This window comes from Bombina bombina, chromosome 2 (assembly GCF_027579735.1).
Source record: "Bombina bombina isolate aBomBom1 chromosome 2, aBomBom1.pri, whole genome shotgun sequence".
In the NCBI taxonomy this organism is placed as follows: Eukaryota; Metazoa; Chordata; class Amphibia; order Anura; family Bombinatoridae; genus Bombina; species Bombina bombina.
In genome coordinates, this window is record NC_069500.1 from 1,041,375,913 (window position 1) to 1,041,401,874 (window position 25,962).

Sequence of the window (25,962 nt, forward strand, 5' to 3'; positions counted from 1 at the left end):
GTCACATGGTACAGGTGGATTTTCAAAATACATAACACTTTAAATTGTAATAAAAAATAACTTTGATATTAGACTAAGTGCTATTGCATTGTCTTGTTATCTAGCATTTTTGGATAATGAAAATCTACTGTGTTGACTGGTCCTTTAAAATAGATTTTTGGTCTAGACTAATACTGGCATAAAAGTAGATTGCTTATAATGCACAAATTTAATGTTTTTATTAAATCTATCTTTTATATGAGATTCATGTTGTGTCCCTTTAAAGCATATGATGTACCTGTAGTAATCCAAACACATATGTTACATGACAGGTGACGCAGGGTATGGCTGCAGACCATGGCTATTAACCCCCTTGGTGCACCCCATTACAGAGCCACAACTCAGGTACCAGGAGGCACACATAAGAACAAGGAATGTCATTGAAAGGAGCTTTGGCCTATTAAAAACCAGGTTCAGGTGTCTGGATGTTACAGGCGGAGCACTACAGTATAACCCCAACAAAGTGTGTTCCATTGTCAATGCTTGCTGTATTCTACACAACATTGCTGTGGACACACGTTTGTTGGGGGACATTGACCCAGAGCAGCAGCAGCAGCTGGTTCCTGTACCTGAGGATGTGGACAGGGGGACACTGAGGGGGAATGAAGTGAGGGATTATGTCATCCGGGAATACTTCACCTGTAAGTTACTTATTCATAAGTACAGTAAACCGTAACATTCACATGTATTATGATGTTTGACAGTACCTCACCAACCATTGCATGTGTATATATCATGTCTTGCAGAATTTCAAACTTTGGATTTCCACTGCATGTAAGTGAAACTACTACATCCCAACCCCCTTCCCTTAAAGGGACACTATACCCAAACATATTCTTTCATGATTAAGGATAGAGAATATAATTTGTAAAAACCTTAAAATTTAATTCAATTACCTATTTTCATTTATTCTTTAGATATACTTTAATGAAGACATAGCAATGCACACAGTGAAACAATCGCAGGAGGCATCTATATACAGCTACTAATCAGCAGCTACCAAGCATATCTAGATATGCTTTTCAGCAAAGAATATCAATAGAATGAAGCAACATAAATAATAGAAGCAAATTATTAAGTTTTTTATAATTGTCTTCTCTTTCAAAATCATGAAGGAAAAAAATTTGCTTTCATGTCCCTTTAACAACCCTAATTACTGTATATTTCTCATTTGTTTCATTCATGTTTAGTTCACTATCATTAAGAATGAGGATAATGGATATTTATACCTTATGTTCACACCTTCTTTAAATACATTATTAGTTATATATACCAACGTGTAAATTTATATTGGATGTGAGAAACCTTGATGTACATCTTAGAAGTGAATATTACTATATGTACCGTTGAGACACAACTATGTGATGTGGTTTATTGAGCAGGAATATGTTAGAAACATTATAATAATACCTTTTTTGTCCATTTCAACACAGGTATTATTATATGTTTTACCAATATTACTGTACTAAAACACACCTCACATGGATGTGGATGACAATTATATGGTAAATAACAGAGGACAAGATTTTTGATGAAATAGAATAATATTTATTTTCTTTTAGGCCTCTTAGATGAGGGGCCTGGAGTGGGTCTTCTGCCTCTCCTGGGTTGTGTGGATCCAGTAGGAGTGCTGGTCACAGACGAGATGCTTGAGGCGATGTCCTGCTGGTGGGTGAAATGCTCCACCAACACACTTAACAGTTGGTTCTGTTCCCTCCATCTGTGGTCACTCTGTATTTGCATGTCCGAAATGACTCGCAGCATTTGTGATTGGTTTTGTACCATAGCTGTTACAGATGCTGCCATGTCCCTTTGCAGCTCAATGGATCGCTGTTGTAAACGCTGTTGGCTCCTATGGAACCTGCGTTGGTCCCTCTGCATTCTTTCACAGGTTGACGTTAGACTCTCACACGTCAATGTTTGCCTCCTCTGTAGGGATATGTATTCCTCACCCATGGCGGAAGTCAGTGGATCCATGGGCTCTTCCCCAGCAGGGACTATAGGCACTGGTTCCATTTCTTGACCCTCAGCTGGAGGTGCAGCCACCGGAATCTCAGCTGGAGGTGCAGCCACCGGAATCTCAGCTGGAGGTGCAGCCACCGGAATCTCAGCTGGAGGTGCAGCCACCGGAATCTCAGCTGGAGGTGCAGCCACCGGAATCTCAGCTGGAGGTGCAGGCCCAGGAATATGAGCTGGAGGTGCAGGCCCAGGAATATGAGCTGGAGGTGCAGGCCCAGGAATATGAGCTGGAGGTGCAGGCCCAGGAATATGAGCTGGAGGTGCAGGCCCAGGAATATGAGCTGGAGGTGCAGGCCCCGGAATCTGAGCTGGAGGTGCAGGGCGATGGATTTCAGTTGGTGGAGCTCTTCCAACTGCTGCCGATGGTACAGATGTCCGGATGGACTGATAGTCCCATTGGCTGCTGGTGTGCATCCACTCAGCCTGCTGGTATAATCCTTGAGTGGCATGATATTCTTGTGGGGGGGTAAAGACATCTACCCTTCGGGGCTGGCGTGGCTCCCCCTCCAAGCCAAAGGAATAATCCTCCAGCCAGGGCTCCTGCCAGGTATCCTCCTGTAATGCAGGCGGCATAATATTGGGATTCTCAATTGAGGCAGTCCAACCCATGTCATGCCTGGCATACTCCTGCTGGATTCTCTGGACCGGTGGTTGAGGTGGAGATATACTTTGATCCGGTGTTGGGGGATTCATGGGCGTAGGCACCCTGGTGACTGGAGGTTCTGTGGAGGAGTCAAATGATGAGAGGGATTAGTACAGTCAGATATCTATCCATGTGGGCATACAATGTACATGCTAGGGCCTATCCACATTCTCATGTCAAACTCTATAACATGCATGTGCACATTGAGATTTGTGATATGATGGGTTTTAATATGCAAAGTATACATGTATGTGCTTCATACAATAGTTCTGTGTACATGTCAGTGATGGAGAAAATGTGTTCTTTAAGTGACACTATGGTTGTGATGACTATGGTGTCCATTTACTGAAAAGTCTACATGTGGCTTGTGGCCTGTGTTACTCTGAGACATGTTAGTATTTCACTATTCCACCTCATATCATGATTTTCAATGTGTTAAGTAGCATTAAATGGACATGCAACCCATATTTATTATTTCATGATTCAGCTAGCCAAGCATGGAATTTTAAACAAACTTGTAATTTACTTCCATTAGCTAATATGCTTCATTATCTTGATATTCTTAGCTGAAATGCATTTCTAGATAGGATCATAATCTGCTGATTGGTAGCTGCACATCAATGCCTCGTGTGATTGCCTCACCCATGTGCATTGATATTTAATAAACTAAGATTATGAAAATAATGATGAAAAATAGATAATAGAAGTAAATTGGGATGTTGTTTAAAACTGTATTCTCTATCTGAATAATGAAATAAACTTATTTGTGTTTCATGTCCCTTTAATGTTAAATCTCATTGTATATTTTGTTGTTAGTAAGCAAAATACCATGCTCCTCATTGTGTACATGAATGTGTGACAATATAGGATGTTATAACTCAAATACATATAATACTGGTGTGTGGGATGTTACTCACCAGCATGCTGTGCTGATGTTGCAGCCCCTGTGTCACGAGCCCCTGGAAGTCCACGGACTGCTGTGAGGCTCAGGGACCTACGAATGAGCTCCTGCCACTCATTGTATTCCGCCTCATAGTGAGGCCCACCTCCTGTTGCCCTCTGGGACATTGCTTCCTGGCCCATCTTCTCCTTGACTCTCCTCTTACAATCATTCCACCTCTTCTTTAGGCCATCCACATTCCTCCTCTGTTGGGACACACCATTGACGGCCTCCACCACCTTCTGCCAAGCATCTTTACGCCTACGGGCAACTCCTTTGCCCTTCTCTTGTCCAAAGAGGGCATTATGGTTCTCCAGGACAGCCTGGACTAGAGCAAGGTTTTCTGCAAAACTGAAATTAGGACACCTCGTCCTGGGCCGCCTGGCTCCCTCCCTGGGATGTCCCTGGTGTGGGTTCCTCCCTATCCTCTCCCTCCTCCCCCCTTCTATCCCCATGTGCACCCTCTATCCCTCTTCTAAGTGTGCCTGGCCTTGGGGCAACCCCACTCCCATCCTCCCTTCTGGCTCTCCCTCTCCCCACTCCGCTCACTCCCTGACGGGGACCCTGCTGCTCCTCCTGTCCATAATCCTCTCCCTGCAACTCCCCTTCCCTCCTCCCCCCAGCCCTAGCTCTCCCTGACATCCTCACACTACACACACTCACACACTCACACTCACTCCCACTTCAATCACACACAATCACAACCAGACACTCAGCCTTTCAAACTGTAAAAGATAAATAAAATGTGTAAGGTGTTATAAAAAAAAAGTGTTGTGTATTTTGTATATGTGTGTATGCAAAATGTGTGCAATATGAAAAAAAGTGTAAGTAAATGTACAGGCTTAACAATCCAACAATCCGACCTAACTAACTTAATGAAATGCTCCTTTCTCACTGCTCTTACCACTAATCTCTCTACTCACTGTAGTGTGCTGTAGCTCCAAGAACCAACCAAACACACTAAAGAAATGGCGGCTGCGCAGGTGTTTAAGTATGAATTTTGAATCTCGTCATTACGTGGCGCATCTTTTAGAACTGGCGTTATTTTTTACGAGTCGTAGGCTAATTTGCATAAAACTACACTTTATTGAGACTTTACGTGAACAAAATACAGGCGCAAGTACTTGCGACGACTAAAAGGTGTATTTGCGCACATTTTGCCTGCTCGTCGGTTTTTCAGACTTACGCCAGTTTAGCATCTGACGGCGCTGAATATTGGATAGCTCGAGTTGCGAGCTGAAACTGCGGGCGACGCGGGTTACCTCGCTTGCGCCGCAAACTACGATCTATATCGGATCGCGCCCCTAATCTCTTTTTAAGCCAGGTGCCAGTAGGCTTAGTAGGAAGATCTGAAGGAGATAACACATTAGCAATAGTTTTTCCTATTCTGGCTACAAAGTCACAGCCTTGGCTTAGTACATCCACTATAATGGGGTCAGTATGTAAGATTTGCATGGATTCCCTGATTATATTACAGACTTTGTAATAGTCCTTGCTGTAAGTTGTTATAAATTTCAGCTTATTGTGTTTTGATTTTTTATTTTTGTTATATTTATATTTCAACAGATTGTCTCTTGGGATTTGTTCAACTTCATCTTTTATTTGATTCAATAATTCTAATTCATATCCCCTTTTTAACAATCTTTCTGAAATGATGGAAGCTTGTTGTTGGTAATCACTATCTGTACTACAATTCCTTTTAGCCCGAATGTACTCCCCTTTGGGGATCCCTTTGATTACATGTTTGGGATGACAGGAATTGAATTCCAAAGTGGTGTTTCCTGCTGTAGCTTTTCTAAAGAGAGAAGTTTTAATTTTTTCACAGTCACTGTCTCCTGTGATTTCTAAGTCCAGAAATTTTACAGAATTTGCATGAACTTCTCCTGTAAATTGAATACCACATTCATTTGAATTAAGATATTTGCAAAGCTGTTCAACTTCACCATCACTACCATCGATGATGAAAAACAAATCATCGATGTAGCGATAATACTGGATGATCTTATCCCTGTACGGATTGCCATCCGCAAAGACGTGGGACAGCTCCCACCATGCCATGAAAAGATTGGCATAGGATGGGGCAAATACATGCATATACATATATAAACCGATAAATACACATGTATATACAAATATATATATATATATATATATATATATATATATATATATATACAGTATATATATATATATACCCATGCACATATTTATACATGCAGAGCTTTATTTTAATGTATTTACGTTGTGTTTGATGTACATTTGTTTTAAACCTTACACCTTACATCAGGTCTTCAGTCAAAACTGACGCAATATTGGTTATTTAGCTACCGGTAATCTGGCCCTTAAAGGGATACAAAACCCAATTTTTTTTCTTCCTTCTCTTGCTATCTTTATTTAAAAAGCAAGCATTTAGCAAACCAATAAGCAAGCATAACCCAGTTCTGAACCAAAAATGGGCTGGCTCCTAAGCTTTACATTCCTGCTTTTTAAATAAAGATAGCAAGAGAACAAATAAAAAATGATAATAGGAGTAATTTAGAAAGTTGCTTAAAATTGCATGCTCTCTCTGAATCATTAAAACAATTGGGTTTAATATCCCTTTAATCTAAAGCCCAACACATATCCTCTTTAGGTTTTTGCCTCACTATTTTTTTTAATGGCTTTCACAAAATTAAGACCTAGCTTTAAACACAATGAAGAATAAAGGACAGTGGTCAAGGGTTCCAAGGAAATAAATATTACTTAGCCTTTCCCAGACATAAACTGATCTCTTTTTGGCCATTTCTTGGTACTGCATTGCTTTTCTGATTCTGTACTAGCTCACTAGGGCAAGTCTGGAGCTTACAAATTCAGCTTGATGTTAAAGTGATGGTAAACTCATTTACTTCACAATTTCATATTTACATTTCTATAGGTATATATGATCAAACCGCATTATCCGTTTTTTATATTTATATGTAATTTATCCTCATTTTTAATAATGTTTTTTAACTTGGTTACTCCGCATCTCCCCGTCTCGCTCCTCCCCTCTTATCTGCCCGTAACACCACTCTGTCCTTTGTCCTCTCTCTACCCTCTCCTCACGTCATACTGATTGCTCATTCCCGATATTCTAATGTTTAACGCATGCGCATTGGTTTGCATGACGTCTAGGAAGTAAACATTGACTCGTGATTACAGCTATCTACAAAATTAATTATAAACCAAACGTTTTGTAAATAAAAGTTTTTTTAACAAACAATTCAAACTCTATATTTGTAAGATGTACTTACTGGCACTGCTCCAAGTAAGGAATGTATCGTATAGTAATAGTATACAATACAGGGCTTACTTTGTTTGTGCCGAGAGTGCCGTGTGAAAAATAACATAAGACGCATGCGTAAAATCAAACGTGCACACGCAAATTCTTAGAAGGATTGATAGCATGTTGATTGGTTGTTGCGATCGTAGGAAGTGATCGTTAGGGCGCATGCGCAAAAAAATTGTACGGCAGGGAGCCTGTCTAGCGACTGGATAGATGATTGGACACAGACAGGAAAATTTAATGTGACGTCATGGTGGGCTGGCGATTTTACAGAACGGATCTATTCTTTACTTGTAAATTGTAAGTAAATGGCTATTTCATGTTTTTATTGAAATTTAAAGAGAAAATGTAATAATATGAGATAATACAGATAACATATTCAGCCTATACTGAGTTTACCATCCCTTTAAAGTCACAAACCAGATGATTCAGCTCATTTTGAGATATGATTAATTTGCAATTTTAAGGTCATATTTAGGATCAGAAGCCATGGTATATATTTCCAAATTGTGATTAGAAACATTGGTATTACTAAAAGGATGAGTAGGCACCAACAATCCTTATCTTTGAGGAACAGGTCTTATTGTAGAAAGCATTTTCAAATGTTCTGTATTGCATTTTAGGTTCTTTAAGAAACCCTCACTTTTTACCAAATAGAAGTAGGAGTCAGCAAGATGACTACTTGATTCATGCTTATCGATAAAATGCTTTTTTTCCCCTTCCAATCATTCATTTAGAACAATAGGAGCCCAAGTTTTATCCTGATCTCCAAAATAGCAACCAAAATATAAGAATTATGTTTGCTTCTTACTCTGTGTATTTAGTCTACTTTGAGACCTAAGAACAAACTGTCCATAAAAACAGTAAAACATATCCAGTATATGAGGGTAAGTCAACCTCAAGTTATGTTCATTATAGCTTGGAAAACACAAAGGGCCAGATTATGAGTGGAGCACAAATGAATGCTCCCGCTTGCGCTAGAAATTTGATTTTTGCACTCGTAGGGTTGCGCTTGTGTTACAAGTTGAAAATAAACTGTTTTCACTCTCATCCACATGCGCAAAAATCTGAAGTTAGAATATCGTGTTCATATATCCCCCCATAGTATTCAATGGAGAAAAAAGTGAAAAACATATATAGACATATATATATATATATATATATATATATATACAGTATATATATATATATATATATATATATATATATATATATATATATATATATATATATACAGATGGCCCTCGTTTTACAACGGTTCAATTTACACCGTTTCAGAATAACAACCTTTTTTTCCAGTCATGTGACTGCTATTGAAAAGCATTGAGAAGCAGTGCATTTATTAAAATAGCCAGTAGGTGGAGCTGTCCGCTTGTGTTGCAGCAAAGCCAAGCAAGCTGAAATTAATCAGTTTAACTAGACCTGAGCTATCGAGCAGATTTCAAAGGAACAAGATCTTCCTGTCTATAAATCAGTCCAGATTGGAATGCATAGAAAGAACTGTTTGAAGAAAAATGCAAGTGAAGTCTGTGTTGTGTGATTATTTTATTAGGTTTATAATGCTGTTTAGCAAATGTTTTTGTTCATTTAACTTAATTTAATTATATATTTTGTGTTGTGTGATTATTTTATTAGGTTTATAATGCTGTTTAGCATTTAAAGTCTTCATTTCAAAGCTTTAAAAATAATGTATTAGGTGTTACTTATGACAATTTTGAGAGGGGCCTGGAACCTAACTCCCTCACTTCCCTTTGACTTACATTATAAACTGGGTTTCAATTTACAACGGTTTCAATTTACAACCATTCTTTCTGGAACCTAACCCAGGCGTAAACTGAGGGCTACCTGTATATATATATATATATATATATATATATATATATATATATATATATATATATATATATATATATATATATATATATTTATATAGACATACATATGCATATTTAGAGATGTTTATATATATATGTGTCTCAATGTTAAAGCCCCTTGCCTTTTGTTTTTTCTAGCACCTGAGACCTCATATCGTTGAGCCTTTAACTTTTGTGTAACAAATTTTGTTGTAATAATTTTTATAAGATGGTGTTATTATGAGTGTAACTGTACTTTGTAATGTATTTTTCATGTGTTTTATGACACTTTTATGTTTTGCAAAACAGTTAACCAGAGCTCTGAAGTCGTGGTAATTGTGGCGATTGTGTTTACTTTCAACTCATAATACAAGCAGTAAGCCTGATGAATGCAAACCCTCATGATATACCCCTTATCTGTCGGGTGCAAATGTCTGCGTTCCACTCATAGGGCTCCATTTATTAAGAATCGAATGCTGCTTCGGAGCCCCATCGTTTCGGGTTAAGAAGCAGTGGTCATAAGAAGTGGCGGATTGAACAAGCATTTCACCAGAAATGCTTGTGCAATGTTTAATGTCTACAGCATATGTTGTCGGTATTTAGCGAGTTTGAGCTGACATGATTCGCTACAGCTTTTAATAAATCTACCCCATAATCTGGCCCAAAAAGGGGAAAAAACAAGTACAACTGACCTCATAACTACACTAATTCGCTACAGCTTTTAATAAATCTACCCCATAATCTGGCCCAAAAAGGGGAAAAAACAAGTACAACTGACCTCATAACTACACTAAGGAAGCAAAAAGGTTGGACTGGAACATTCTAGATTCCGGCCTCCGCTTATTATTACAAATTATTGCAGATTTAAGGAAACTTAAACTATAAACTTACAGTGGCTGCTTTAGAAAAATGCCATGACCTAAACATGTGTTGTCTTATGAGGTTTTTCATTGCCATTTTTAAATCAAGAGATCTGAATTAGTTTAAAATTAAAAATAATTAAAAAGTTAGGGCCATATTACAAGCGGAGCACTAAATATTTGTGCTCCGCTATGTAAGTCCAGCACATGCTAATGTGGTATTACAAACGCGCTCCCATAGGCTCCTATGGGAGCCTCATTCTCAAGCCGTGAGTCATGGCATGAGAGCCCCGTACAGGAAAGGTGGTAAGTAGCACAGCATTGGCAGCAAAGTGTACTATTAAACCACATTTGTATGTTGAATTTTGCTTATTGTGGATTTCTGCAAAATCATTATGTAACTAAATTGCTAATTGTAGTAAAACCAAGTTTTCTATTTATTGTAGTTATACTAATTGTTTTTTCAGCTTTTTTTTATTCAGTGGTGTTTTTAATCCCTTAACTTGCAAAGAGTAAAAAAAAAAAGCGACATTAAGTAATATGAGAGGCTCTTTTATGATTATGAATAGCTACATCAACTATATTTCACTCAAACAATGCACATTTACATTATGTCAATTTTTTTTTTTTTTTAAAGTTTTCTTTATTAATAGAACAAACAATTACAGCTGTAAAACAATAATACAGTTCAGGTCTCAGTTAACACACAGGCAATATATCATCAGTGTCATTCTATTAATTCAAAACTAGGTATATATACAGAGTTGGCATTCTTGAACAGATTAGTGTCTAAGGCATTTTAAGTTCTTTACTTTTTCCAGCATACAAATATTCTTCCCATATAAACACAATAGAATAGTATTCTTCCAATTTGTTCACTAAACCATAATGGTATTTCTCTAGGGATAATGTTAAAGTTATAGAGTTTATCCATTCCTCTCTAGATGGAACATCAACACTTTTCCATTGTCTTGGAATTAACTGTTTAGCACAGTTCAGCATTAAATTCAGTATTACCGCTCTAAACCTACACCTAATCTTGTTTGGCTTGTGGAATAAACACGTCTGTGGGTCTAAGGATATGTCATGGTGCGTGACTTTGCGAATCTCAGAGGTCACCAGTCTCCAAAATTCCTGTATTTTTGGACAGTGCCACCACACATGGAGCAGTGTACCTGTCTGGCCACAATTTCTCCAACATAGAGCTTGGGTGTTAGGGTAGATCAGGGATAACCTATGCGGTGTCAAATACCATCTACTTAATAACTTCATGTTTGTCTCCCTAAATTTCATAGATGTGGTGGAAGAGTTCATGTGTTTAATTATGGTAAGCCAATCCTTCTCTGTAAGTGGGTAGTTTAAATCATTCTCCCACTTCTCTGTATATGAGGGTAACTTGCGTGAGTGATAGTTTAGTAATTGTTGGTAGGCCATGGAGAGGTGGCCCTTAGTTGCCATTTGTAAGAAACATATATTTTCTAATGGTGTGCGTGATCTAAGGATTTGCTGCTTATCAGGGTGTGTGCTAATGTAATGCTTGAGTTGGAGAAACTTATACCATTGTTGAAAGTGATCAATATTTAATTCTATTGGCTCTTCTTTTGTACATAGTGTGTGTCCCCTTAAAACCTTACTAAATGGAATTAGAGTGTGAATCGTACTATCAGATTTACTAATACTTTTGTAATTTATTTGGGAAATAGGATTAGTGATGATTGGGGATAAGGGGGAGGGAATGGATGATATAGAAGGGAAATGTTTGAGGGCGTAGTGCCAAGATTTAAAAGTTTCTCTTGTGAGTGAGGATATTGACGTAGTATACTTTTGTTCAGTTGGGGATACACAGCAGGCGCTACCTAGATTAGGAAAAGAGGCTAGTGAGTGTTCTAGTGCAATCCATTCCTTATTTATGCCATTTTTACACCAGTCTATGATTCGTACAAGCTCTGTTGCTAATCTATAGAATGCTATGTTTGGGGCCCCTAATCCACCTCTATCTTTAGACATGTACAACGTGTGCATAGGAACCCTTATCATATGTTCAGAGCAGATATAGGAGTTGAGAACCTTTTGTAGAGAGTGTATATATGAGTCAGGAAGTTGGATAGGGAGGGCTTGGAAAGTGTATAGTATTTTGGGGAGTACCATCATTTTTATTGAGTTTATACGACCTATCCAAGATATAGGTTTATGTTTCCAGACATGTAGTTCCTTTTTAACTGTCTGCAGTAATGGGAGGTAGTTTAATGAAAATATTAATGACTTATTTTCAGGGATTTGAATACCTAGATATTTAATTGATTTAGTATTATGGTGATACCCAAAGTCTGTTTGTATCTTATCCACCAAGTTGGGGGGGGGGTTGTAAAAGCTGATGAATTCTGACTTAGTTTCATTAATTTTGAAGAAAGAATACTTGCTATAGTTTGAGAGCTCTGACGATAATTCTATGAGTGACGTGGCAGGGGATGTTAATGTGAGCATTACGTCATCGGCATATAGTGCCATTTTATACTGATTGCCTTGAATCTCAATTCCTTTTATATTTGAGTTCTGCCGGATTCTGGAGGCCAAAATCTCCATTGCCAGAACAAACAACAAAGGCGAAAGAGGGCAGCCCTGTCTCGTACCATTGGTTATGGTTATTGGGGGGTTAGGGAATCATTTAATCTTATTCTAGCCGAGGGGCAATTATACAATGCAAATATTTTTTCAACTATTGTTTGTCCAAATCCAAATTTATATAAGGTGGCCTTCAGGAATTTCCAATTTAATCTATCAAAAGCCTTTTCGGCATCTATTGATAGGAATATAGTTGGTATCTCATTAACTGTGACGTAGTCGAGAAGGTTAAGTAATTTTATTGTGTTGTCCCTGGCCTCATGGAAGGGGGTTAATCCCCCTTGGTTGACATGTATTAGTGTAGGGAGAAGTTTATTAATACGGGAGGCAATAATCAGCGTAAAGTTTTATATCTGTATTAATTAAGGAGATAGGGTGGAAACTCGATGGGGTTGTGGGGGGTTTATCAGGTTTAGGTAGCACTGTTATATGAGCCTCTACCATGTTTTTAGAAAATGGGTTCCCCTCTCCCACCTCATTGAAAAGTTGTAGAAGGAAAGGGGACAAAATATCTTTAAATAATTAATAGTAATTCACTGAAAAGCCATCTGGGCCTGGGCTTTTACCCTTATTCATTTCCTTGAGTCCTCTAAGAATTTCTTGTTGGGTAATGGGTAAGTCTAGCTCAGTTCTCTGTTCGGGAGTCAGGGAAGGCAGGGTACAGTTCTGTAGGTAGAGTTCTAACTCTGAGTCTTCAAAGGAGTTAGCGTTAGCAGGAGCAATGTTATATAATTTAAGGTAGTATTCCCGGAATTGTGTACCTATCTCTGGAGTAGTTTGCACCTTTTGTTTTTGAGGGGTGATCAGGTGGTGGATATATGATTTCAATTTTCTTTTTTTAAGAGCTCTGGCCAACAATTTCCCTGCCCTATCACCTTCATAGAAGAATTTTTGTTTAACTTTATGAGTGATAGCCTGTTGCTCTTGGGCTAGGAGAGATTTCAATTGGTTTCTAGTGCTCATTAAATCTTGTAATATTTGGGGGTCAGTAGGTGTTTTTTTATGTTGTAGGTCTAATTTAGATAGTGATTCAGCCAATTCAGTATATCTTAAGCGGGCTATTTTCTTATTCTGTGCCCTAATTTTTATGAACTCACCTCTCATATAACACTTATGTGTTTCCCACAAAGTGGAGATATTAATGTCAGGGGTGTTATTGATTACAAAAAATTCCTGCAGGGAGCGTGTTAAGGCATCTGTGTGTTCAGTCTTGTGTAATATTGTATAATCCAACTTCCATATAAATTCAGTATTCCTAGAATTGGGCCAGTTTAGAGAAAGTAGCACAGCAGAATGATCAGACCACGTGGTGGCTTTGATTTGGGAGTTTGAAAGGTGAGGGAGACCTACTTGGTTTACGAAGAAATAGTCTAATCTGCTGTACATTTTTGTAGGGGCTGAAAAGAATGTGTAATCAATCTTGTCCCATGGAAGTATCTCCAAGAGTCATAAAGATTGTGTTCCCTTAAGTTTTTCCACAAAAATTGTGCGGTTTTCTTAGAAACACAGATATTGACATTTGAGCTATCTTTTAGTGGTTGAAGAGGGAAGTTAAAATCTCCCCCCAGTATAACAATTCCTTTGGCCAAGTCTACAAGTTTCTGGAACATTCTACGAAAAAATGGGATGTGTTGAACATTTGGAGCATATATGTTAATTAATGAAACTGGGGTTCCATATAGAAGTCCAAAGACTCCCAGAAACCTCCCTTCAGTATCTTTGGTGGTTTGTATGTGATGAAAGGCTGTGTTCCAATGGAATAAAATGCTAACCCCTCTCTTTTTTTGTAAATCGGAATTGTGGTAATGCTGAGTGAAATAGGGACCTAGATATTTAGGTTCTTTGTGCCTTTTGAAATGTGTCTCCTGTAGAAACAAAATATCTGCTTTCCTCCTAAATAAGTCAAGCAACGCCATTGAACGCTTGTTAGGTGAGTTAAATCCCCTAACACTTTGTGAAATTATTTGTAGCGTGTGTGTCATGGTAGCATATGCCTAACTTGATACCTGTCATTTGAAATTATACCAGAATTGAAACCCTGTAGATACCAATAATCTGCATCCCTTTGAGTGTAGGAAAAACCTGAAAATATGAGACCTGCATTGAAAACATAAAAAAAAAAATACAAATACAAATAACACATGTCTTAACAGTAAACATCTAATAATTAGCATCAATTTTCTAATAACACAAACTCAGGGGTATCCTAGAGAAACCGTGAGAATTCTTATAATAATTACTATGAGTTAGTAACACCAGATAACTCAATTTTGCCACCTAGGTGGCCAACAAGAATGTCCTTGACATAGTCCTGAAACACAGTCTCTCTATAAAATTATAGGGATCTTCGCCTAAGGGCGATAAACAGGATCATGGAATAATATCACACATAAAACAACTTTACTTACAAATCCAAACAGTCACGTTCACGGAGATTCTGGTTCTGAGTCCTCTTCATCCTTAGATGAGGTAGGGGACCCCATCTCCCCTCGCTGTGAGGGTGTAGCTGTAGAGTTCTGTTTTTGTGAGAGTCTACCTTTTTTTTTAGGTTGAATAGTGCTCCATGTTTCTTTTTTCTTCTGCGCTTGGAATTTTGCACTCTCCAACGGGTGTTCCTGCTGAATAGATGGTATGGGAGGGGGGTCCAAGTCCAGTAATTTACAAAACTGTGGTATTTCTTGTGGACTTGAGCAATTGACCCATCTGTTATTATGATTTACATTATGTAAATTATTAAATATATATATATATATATATATATATACACACACAAATATATAATATTGTATATATATTAAAGTCAGACTGCTAATTTCTTACATTTCTTTATTAATACAAAAGACACAGAATGTGACTTTAGTTTGAATTATCCATTTTGAGTCTGCATAATCTGCACAGGAGTGAGACATAAGGGCATGTAACCTTTTAAATTGGTTCTTTATAGATCTTTTTTTTCTTTATCATTTTCCTAGAAAAGTGCACATATATCAACATACATAATTTCAGGTGCTATTCTCTGTAAATTTATTCAAAGCAATCATGATCTTTTCAACAGCCCTGATGTCTCATTTTGTATTTCCATGCAATTATATTCATTATGCATAAAGTTAGATAAATGCAGTAGATGAAAAAAAAAATACACAGAGATGGCAGCATATTTTTAATGCCATAGTGATGGAGTTGTGCATTAAAGTAAAATTACATTTAGAATATATTCAAATTAATGCTCAATATGAACAAAGATTGTTATTTGTTCCCCCATGTTTTTTGGGGGGAATTATAGAAACAGATTTATTTGATATATAAAATTATTTAGTAGAGGTTTTTAATTCTCTTTTAAACTCTTATGTTTGATGATTTATAGAATACAGTAGGATTGTTAAACTTATTTAAATAAGCTATTCACTGGGTGGTGGGGGGGGGGGGGTATCTTTTACACTGTAGGAGTGGCATGTGACCACTGAGGAACTGATTAATAATCACCTCTTCACTTCATTTAAAATTCTATACAGTAGCTATTTTTTTCATTCCGTACATTTGTTTTGCATAGTTTTGAAAGGATTTGCAAGTAAGCATTTTTTTTAATTCTCACAAATGTCCCTTTCTTTAGTTCATCATTAGGATAAATAAAGACATTTCACTTACATACTTTTTTTTCCTTGCAACCTTTTGTTTTGTGCTTTCTTGTGCGCTTTCATTTTTTCCAGATCATGGATTTTTAGCATGTATATTCTGACATACTGTTAGGAATAAGTGAAGAATCTAGTGTCATTTCAGAAAGTCAGCACTATGGTAAAACTGAAAATGAGCTGTCTTTTAACATTAAGCCAACTGTAGTGTTATGTTATATTATTTATTTATATTTTGCTCTTTCTTTGTTATAAAATGGATTTCAAGAAAGAGGTTTTTAAAGGGACATACTAATGAAACCTTTTCTGCAGCTCTATAACACTATAATTGTCTGCTAAACAACTTTACAATGTACCTTGCATTAAAAAAAGGCTTAGAGGTTGGCATACGTTATATTGCCATGATATCCTTCTGTAGATCATATTCAGCCACAGATTGTTGTGCATGTTCTAAACACTAGAACAACCCTAAGATTCGTATGAGATGCTGCACCTTGTGAGTCTCTGACAAGTGTATGCACCAGTCACAGTCAGTGGTTAAGTATGCTCCTAAAATCTGCATTCTGGATGTTTAAATGGACAGTAAGCACCTTTGAGATTTTATATAAAATGCTTAGTAATATGTAATGAAACAACCTTACAATATACTTTTATTATTTATTTTCCCCCTTTTCATGTAACTGAGCAATTTCTAATTCCCAGAACTTGAAATACAGCCTGCTGACTTCTCAAGTATAAATCTGCTACGTATCTGTCCCTAATTGGCTTACAGATCACAACAAAACAATGCATTTTAAACTAACATTATAACAGGGGCTAGCCTTGTTTTCTGTGGACTAAAGTCCATATTGGCTCCCCAAAAAATATAATTCTAGTGAAAAGGATATTAATGTGATATGTTATTCAATAGCAACATAACAGAAATGTCTTGTAATTACAAGGTGTTGCTGTACCTTTCTAAGCTGTGCCTGTATAATCAAAGAAAAAGAAGAAGATGCAAAACCAGAATCCTATAATTACTATCCTATCAATTGCCCATACACTCACTAAAATACCTACAAGTGTAGGGGGTGCAAGTGTGTATGAGGAGGGTGCTAGGGTATATATAAGTGAACAGTTTAACAAAGAAAAGATTATATAAAACCACATGGCATGCACCTAAATGGCACAGTATCACTGGTCACATAATGGAGCCTGGGGTTAAAACATAACTTTTAATAAGGGTACTTAAAAAGTAAGCATCAGAAAAAAATGTATAACAGGAGCACCAAGTATATGGATAAAAAATCAAACTTTATTTAGAACATAAAGGGTATCTTAACCCCTGGGTAAGAACATACATGTATAGTAGTCAAACAGATGAAAAAGGCTGACCGGTTTCGGCTGTTGCCTTACTCCTAGCCTGCTTAAAACTGTCTAGCAGTTCTCTGATTTAAAAACCATCATCTGAAATCCTATTGGTTCAGAAATCCACACCCCTCATTGTAACTCCCTTCAGCTTAGATCAATTAACCCTCCTTTTCAACACAGCTGTACTTGTCTAATTGCTCAACATAACAAATTTGATTACTAAGACTATATTTCTAACCTTCTATTTGTCACTAATATTCAATATTCAATAGGAGCCAAACAGTGGAAACATGGAGGAAACTATTGTATGAGTCTATTAAACATGCATTTTACATCACTGTGTAAGAAAACTGTCTTAGAGCTTGAACCGCTTTATATATGGACATATGCATAGACATTAGTATTGTATATTTTAGTGATTATCCTGTCTTATTAAACAGCTCTCACATCTCCTACCTCAAAGCGGTTCCTGTTTCTTTATATTCATCTTAGACCGCCTATGATATTGTGGGAAGAAGTGTATTGTGCTTCAAAATCTTTATTCGTTCGTAATTACTGTTTACTACTAGATGCTATTTACAAATCCCTATTGGTCAGTAATGTGTATGTCAGCCAATCTGGTGCGGTCTACCAAACCCCAGTGCATTGCAAGGAGTCTAGAAGGTAGCTATAGGTCTCTGCTTACTGGATCCTGATTGGTCGAATATCGTGTGTATGCGCCAATCAAAACATAGCCTGTCACAACACCACATCGCTGTCAAACGTCAGATGTTCAGTCTCTGCTCTATCATGTTATTATTACTATGTGTTCATGACTCGTGAACAATGGAATGTATTTGTATATTGTGAGCGTGCTTGTCAGTTAGGGTGTGAATCCCCACTTATATTGAAGTAGTTAGAGCCGGATGGGCTAAAGTTGGGGGAAATTTTTTTTCCTTATATTTAAATTCAAAGAATATCACCTTTGTTATAATGTACTTTAAGAACCACAATTCAAGTTAATAAATAAATACACTATATAAAGGGCCAAGAATGTTTATGCTTTAACTATGTGCTTATTTGTAGTAGATATCTTAAATAAGTAGTGAATTCTTTTTTGCTATTTTAAGTGTATTTAACCTAAATTTATTCTGATCTATTAAACTTAGCATCAAAATGAGCTACTTATTAAATTTAAATTTAAAGAGTGTCACCTTTGTTATAATGTACTTTTAAGAACCACACTTCAAGTAAATAAATAAATGCACTATATAAAGGGCCAAGTGTGTTTATGCTTTAACTATGTGCTTATTAGTAGTAGGTATCTTACATAAGTAGTGAATTCTTATTTACTATTTTAAGTGTATTTAACCTAAATTTATTCTGATCTTATTATACTTAGCATCAAAATGAGCTGCTTCTTATCAAGGACCTTGGGTGGTTGTACACTATCTATGTATTTAACCTTAGTTACCTCTGACAAATACCCTCGTTCAAACCATGAATGAGCTACTTCTAACCAAGAACCTGGAGTGTTTGTGCTTTATTTATGTATTTATATTTTGGTAAATATTCTCAATGCATAGGTAAATGTTCTTAGTGCATAGGTAAATTTAAGTTTACATATTAAGTGTATTGTGACCTAACTTCCTCTGTTAAATATAGTGTTGTTCCAAATGTAAACTACCAAAAATTAATGAGGTCAAATTCTGAATTGAGGCCGTCTGGAATCCTCGTTTTTAAACGAAAGATCCAGAAGGCCTCCCTTTCGCCTAATTTGCGGGTTCTGTCCCCCCCTTTTATCTGGACTGGTACCTTCTCTATAATGGTCCAAGAGAAGAAAGAATTATCTTTGTTGTGTGTAATCGAAAAATGATTAATAAGTGGCGTTGTGAGAACCCCTGCCTTGATGTCCGCAAGATGTTCTTTTATCCGTGCCCTGGCTTCCCTTGTCGTGAGGCCTACATACTGGAGGGCACAGTGGGTGCATGAAATCAAATACACTACAAAGGTAGACCTGCAGTTGAGACATAAATTCTTCTGAAAGTGTTCCCCCGTAACCAGAGAGCTGAAGGAGTCCCCTATAGTGACTTTCTCGCAAGCTTTGCAAGATAAATGGTTGCACCTATAGGTCCCATTTAATCTCAACCAGGAGGACCCATCCGTCTGTTCCTTCCTCAATCTTGTGGGTGCAATTATATTGTATATTGTTCTGTTTCTTTTGTATGTACACCTGATGCCCTCAGATACTGTCTCCTTTAGAGCATCATCTGCTGACAAAAGATGGTAATTATTTCTAATGATCTGACATATTTGTGTGTACTGCTGTGAATATTCTGTCGTGAATGTAATTTTCCTGTCCACAGTCCCTTTTGTTCTTTTTCTGTACTTTGTGTTTTTTTGTCTCAGAAGATCAACTCTGTTAATTTTGGTAACAGCGTTTCTCTCTTTTGTAATTATTGACCCTGGATAGCCTCTTTCCATGAGTCTAACAGATAGTTCATCGGCCTGTTTCTCATATGTACTTTGATCAGTACAGTTCCTTTTCAGGCGAATGAACTGGCCTCTAGCTACACCCCTAAACACCCTCCTTGGGTGGCAACTTGAGGCGTGTAGCAAAGAGTTCCCTGCGATAGGCTTCCGATATGTCTCTGTGGTGATCTTCTGACCTGTTTCTCCCTTTAATGAGATGTCCAAAAAATTTACTGTGTGTTCTTGTATCTCGGACGTAAAGCTAATGCCTACACTGTTGTTGTTAAGTCCCTCTACAAACTTCTCTAGATCATTATAGGAGCCTTGCCAAATGAAGAGGAGGTCGTCAATGAAGCGCCTATACCACACTATCTCCTGTCTGAACAGGTTTCGCTCCCCAAAGACGTGGGAGAGCTCCCACCAACCCATGAAAAGGTTGGCGTAGGAGGGGGCAAATTTTGCCCCCATCGCTGTCCCACGCCTCTGGAGAAATAGGATATATAATAGGATATATATATGATATCCTTCTGTAGATCATATTCAGCCACAGATTGTTGTGCATGTTCTAAACACTAGAACAACCCTAAGATTCGTATGAGATGCTGCGCCTTGTGAGTCTCTGACAAGTGTATGCACCAGTCACACTCAGTGGTTAAGTATGCTCCTAAAATCTGCATTCTGGATGTTTAAATGGACAGTAAGCACCTTTGAGATTTTATATAAAATGCTTAGTAATATGTAATGAAACAACCTTACAATATACTTTCATTATTTATTTTCCCCCTTTTCATGTAACTGAGCAATTTCTAATTCCCAGAACTTGAAATACAGCCTGCTGACTTCTCAAGTATAAATCTGCTACGTATCTGTCCCTAATTGGCTTAATGAGATCACAACAAAACAATGCATTCTAAACTAACATTATAACAGGGGCTAGCCTTGTTTTCTGTGGACTAAAGTCCATATTGGCTCCCCAAAAAATATAATTCTAGTGAAAAGGATATTAATGTGATATGTTGTTCAATAGCAACATAACAGAAATGTCTTGTAATTACAAGGTGTTGCTGTACCTTTCTAAGCTGTGCCTGTATAATCAAAGAAAAAGAAGAAGATGCAAAACCAGAATCCTATAATTACTATCCTATCAATTGCCCATACACTCACTAAAATACCTACAAGTGTAGGGGGTGCAAGTGTGTATGAGGAGGGTGCTAGGGTATATATAAGTGAACAGTTTAACAAAGAAAAGATTATATAAAACCACATGGCATGCACCTAAATGGCACAGTATCACTGGTCACATAATGGAGCCTGGGGTTAAAACATAACTTTTAATAAGGGTACTTAAAAAGTATCATATTGATACCAAAATAAAACCAATTAAAAGAAAGAAACAAATATCACTGTCTGAGTACTGGGATACGATGCATATATGTATCAACATATCAAATTACCATAAGTCTATAGCATTAGTAAAGATTCTACTAAGTTTAAGAGCATCACAGGACTAAGAGACCCATTGTGAAACATTCAGAGACCACAAAAAGATCGCTAATGTATTACTGACTATGCATGAGCCCCACCAACAGTGGGAAATCAGTGGGCTTATCAATTATTGTCAAAAAAGTCTGGGCATGGTCTGACCCTTAAAGGGATATTCCAGCCTAAATTGGAAACCATGTGGATGCATTTCGGTAATGAACAGAAGCAATTTTGTAATATACATGCATTAGCAAAAATGCTTCTAATAAAAGCTATAACTGTTTCAAAAGTGTATTTAAGTATGCACCGTGCACCAGCATTTTTAAAGAACACTTTCTCAGAGAGCATAAGGTGATTGTACCATCTGGAAATGACTCAATTTGTTAATTGCTGACATGATACAAGCCCCAATGAAGATCTTAGCAGCTACATTATTTAAAATGTGGGTGCCGTGACAATATCTAGTTATGCTTCACAGGCAGAGAAAAATACTAACACTTAAACAGTGCTAACTTTTACTAGAAGCATTTTTGCCAATACAAGTATATTGCAAATATGTTTCTATTCAAAGATGTAATAAATCCATGTGCATTTAAATTTTGACAGGAATTTCCCTTTAATAATAACATATCACTCAAAAATAGCTCCTAAATAATGGTGGCATCAAATATTTGATAACTTTATCAAAGTTAAATCCCCACGTTAACTAAGACAGGCGAAGGCCTGATACGCGTGTCACCTGAGCTTTTTTAAAGGCGGGAGTGGCCCCATAAAAGCCAATATTTATTACTTTATTAGCCAATCCTATCAAAGTAAAGCAACACACCTCTACAATAGGCAATCCTTATAGTTCTGAGGGGAGTTCCAATCGCCAGCCAACACACGTTCACACATGGATTGCCCCTATCTTACATCACCGGGGCGTTCATTATTGAATTGTAGAGATTGGTTATATGTCCGCTGTTTTGACAGGGGGGGGGCACCCCTCACCTCGGCTGCATCCTTAGGCATTAAGACAGGCAATTCAGAAAAAACATTATCTAGTGTTACTAGTCACTCATCTAATAGTTATCCTCTGTTGTGCCTATATTAATGGTAGTCCCTTCCCCATACGTGAGTAACATTTAGACTGGTTATTCACAGATCCTAGTGGTACAGTAAACTTCCCAGTGATCTTATTATACATTTGACGATCATGACAGACTATACTCATAGTTACAATGATCCGGTAAATGTATACATGTGTATTTATGTGTTTATATGTGTAAATATGTATGCACATACCGTTATACACATATATACATATGTATACACTTATATACATACATACTGTATATATGCAATATCATATTTAATCATTTTAATGTGTTTTATGTGTTTTGAATAGAAATACTTTAAATTCCTATGTTCTTCACTTAAAAAAAAACTTAAATTATGCTTACCTGATAATTTTTGTTTCTTCAGATAGAAAGAGTCCACAGCTGCATTCATTACTTTTGGGAATTAAGAACCTGGCCACCAGGAAGAGGCAAAGACACCCCAGCCAAAGGCTTAAATACTCCTCCCACTTCCCTCATCCCCCAGTCATTCTGCCGAGGAACAAGGAACAGTAGAAGAAATACCAGGCTGAAAAGGTGCCAGAAGAATAAAAAATAAGAGACACCCCACAGAAAAAAATATGGGTGGGGAACTGTGGACTCTTTCCATGTGAAGAAAAGAAAATTATCAGGTAAGCATAATTTAAGTTTTTCTTCATAAATGGAAAGAGTCCACAGCTGCATTCATTACTTTTGGGAAAACAATACCAAAGCAATTAAGGGCACTGAATGCAAAAATGGGAGGGTACAATAGGCGGCCAATTCTGAGGGCACCAGGCCTGAAAAAACTACAACCCAACCAAACCCCACTTCGTCAGAGCCAGGCAACAAAACTAGAAGTAAAAGGCCCCAAGGATACTGACCGGCACATAGTCTGAAAGCCTAACTTGAGGCCGCAAGCAGACTCACTGAGCCAACGCTCCTCCAGGAAAACCATCACCCAGCAGTTGGTCCCCACACAACCCTTACTAGTACAGTACCAAAATCCCAAAAAGGGAAAGAACAAGGGTAAGCCAAAGGGAAACCCAAAAGGTACAGCAAAATCCATAAAGGAAAGACCCCCTTCAAATGAAGGCAAAGTCCACAGAGACCCGAATGGATCCCGAGAACAAGAGGAGATGACGCCCGACCCACAAGGAGCAATCGGGCATCATCAAGGAGAAGAAACATCTCCCAAACATCGTGCAACAGCACCAAAAAAGACAGATGAAGACAGAGACTGAGCAAACAGAGATCCCACCATCAGGTCACATCAGTCGGCTGTCCCAAGGGAACCATATCGTCCGGCACAAGACAAGCCCCAAGGAGCCATGGCTCTCAGTAAATCTGGCCAAGTTGTTAAAACAGAACAGCCAGAACAAGGGCCAAGCCCAAGTACCCCGGAAACTGGAACCCCCCAGCCAGTCCTAGTATCATAAGGTCCGGTAACATCCCATAGCGGGATCCACAAAGTGATAATACAGAGTAAAACCCTTGACAACCAGAAGGTCAGGACAAGAAGCCTAGGCCCCACAAATGTTTAGATTAAACAATCTGCCAGGAACATATATCCCTTGTCTGCTATAAAAAAAAACAGACCTCCGAGGGAAAAATCCAGAATAACCCGGATAACAAGAGCAAGAAGCCCTTGCAAGTCCCGACCCAAAGGAAAGAGTCCACCTCTTGCAGGAGCCCAACACTCCAAAGAGCCAGGGCCACTAGAGCTAACAGGCGTCCAAGCAACATTAACATGACTGTGCTTGAAAGTGTGGCTAATTGCCCTAAGGAACACAGGGTGCTGCTCATCTTATCAACCTCAAAAAGAGGAAAGGCTGAGTAGACCTCGCCGGGGATCGAACTAGCAACCCTCGGTTTGTTACAGAACAGAGTAGCCACAGAGCATTAGTATGCTGAGCTAGTTGTCAAACTAGTCACAAGTTCCAGACACAAGGGGAACAGTGAGGACAAGTCACCAGAACAGAGCAACATCAAGCCTCCACATCACCTCAGATTTGAAGTCAGAGGGCAGTAAAACATGGGTTTGGATGCCACCTGGATGGCAATACCTGAACCATATAAGTGGAAAACCACTAGGACCTCTTCTATCCCAAGAAAGAGATGCAGAGCATTCCCAACACCGGGAAAGGACCCCTAACTGGAGCCCAAAAAGACCTCATTGTCTAATGTCCCGAAAAAGGAACAACCAACTCTCAAAGGGAATCCAAGTCCCCTGAAGGCGACCCATCCACAAGAAGAAACGGACAATCTAAGAGGTCTCAATGAAGAAGAGAACCACTAAAGGAACAAGTCCAAAAAGGACAATTTCCTAAAGCAACACCACCCCGACCGGCAGAAAGAGACGCTAAATCCTCTAATTTTCCAACCACTTGGGAAGGAATACTCTAGGTTCTGAGGGTATCAGAAACAACAGAGAGTGACCCAGCAAAATTCACTGACCCAGTCACCAGAGAGATGGCTATTTAGGACTGAAACAATTCCGAGAGCCGCATGGACCCGCAAGTCCTCTTGAGAATGCTTAGCTGAAACTTGTAAAACAAATAACTAGAAACATAATAATGTTAAGAGCACTCGGCATCCCAAACTGACCAGCAAGGTTTATTAGGCGCCATGTGTCTGAATAAGCCAAAAGACAGAAAATCTGAGCCCAAGCAGGACTAGCCTGCAACCAGGGTCATAACTGCCAAGCTGGATAAATCTGCCCACAGAGAGGGAGGAAGAAAAACAGAAGAACATGGGACTAAAGTGTCCCAAACAACTTCCGTAGAAGCAAACAGCGAGCATCTATCCCAGAGATCTTTAAGATCCCGCAGGAAACATAGTATAAAAAATAAAATAAAACTCATCCTCACTGGATAAAATAAAATAACAGGCAACCTGAGAATTAACGCCCAAGAAGAACAGAAAGATCTGCAGGACCAGCCTAACGGAAACCCTGTTCTTCCAACAAAACTGGGAAGGATCTCGATAACAAGACTTAAAGGAGATAACTTCATCCCCCCATTTCTAACGAGGTGAGCCATTTGAAGGAGGAGACTGATGAGTCCCATAACCGAGAAGGATAGGGTCCCCAAACAGCTCAAAAACGTGTCTGAGTAGAACACGAAGGTGAGCCAACCTGTAACAAAAGGCACAACACTCAGGAACAGTTACACCAGCAGGGTACTGCCCTCTTGTGGCCGAGAGACCTGGGGCATTCTGGTACGAACACAATCGCAAATAAACATCTGGACTTTGTAGATGCGCAAGTGCCAAAAGTATGTAAAAGTGAAAATGTGCCACAACTTCCAGGGGGAAAAATCCACCCTCCGAGGAGGAAAAAACATAACTTGGGTTACACGCATGTGTAGTAGTAGGGAGTGGTAGGGAACTTGCCTCCCGGAGGACAGGGCCTCCTGAGGCGGATGGCTCAGCAGTCCCTTGAATCCCAGAGCCAGAGGAACAAGGCGCTCTAGAACGCCCTGAAGAACATAACTGACTCACCTGAGTCAATGGGGCCAAGTCGCATTCGTCACAGGACAAAGAATCTGAATCAGAAAGTTGAACAAGATTTCTCCATCGCCACACAGTCAGGAATGAGGAAATGGGAGACCAGAACATGCCTGGACACAAGGTGAACTGTACAGTCCAAAAAAAGCATGCCCGACTGTAAGGTTGTGTCACTTTGAAAGGCTGT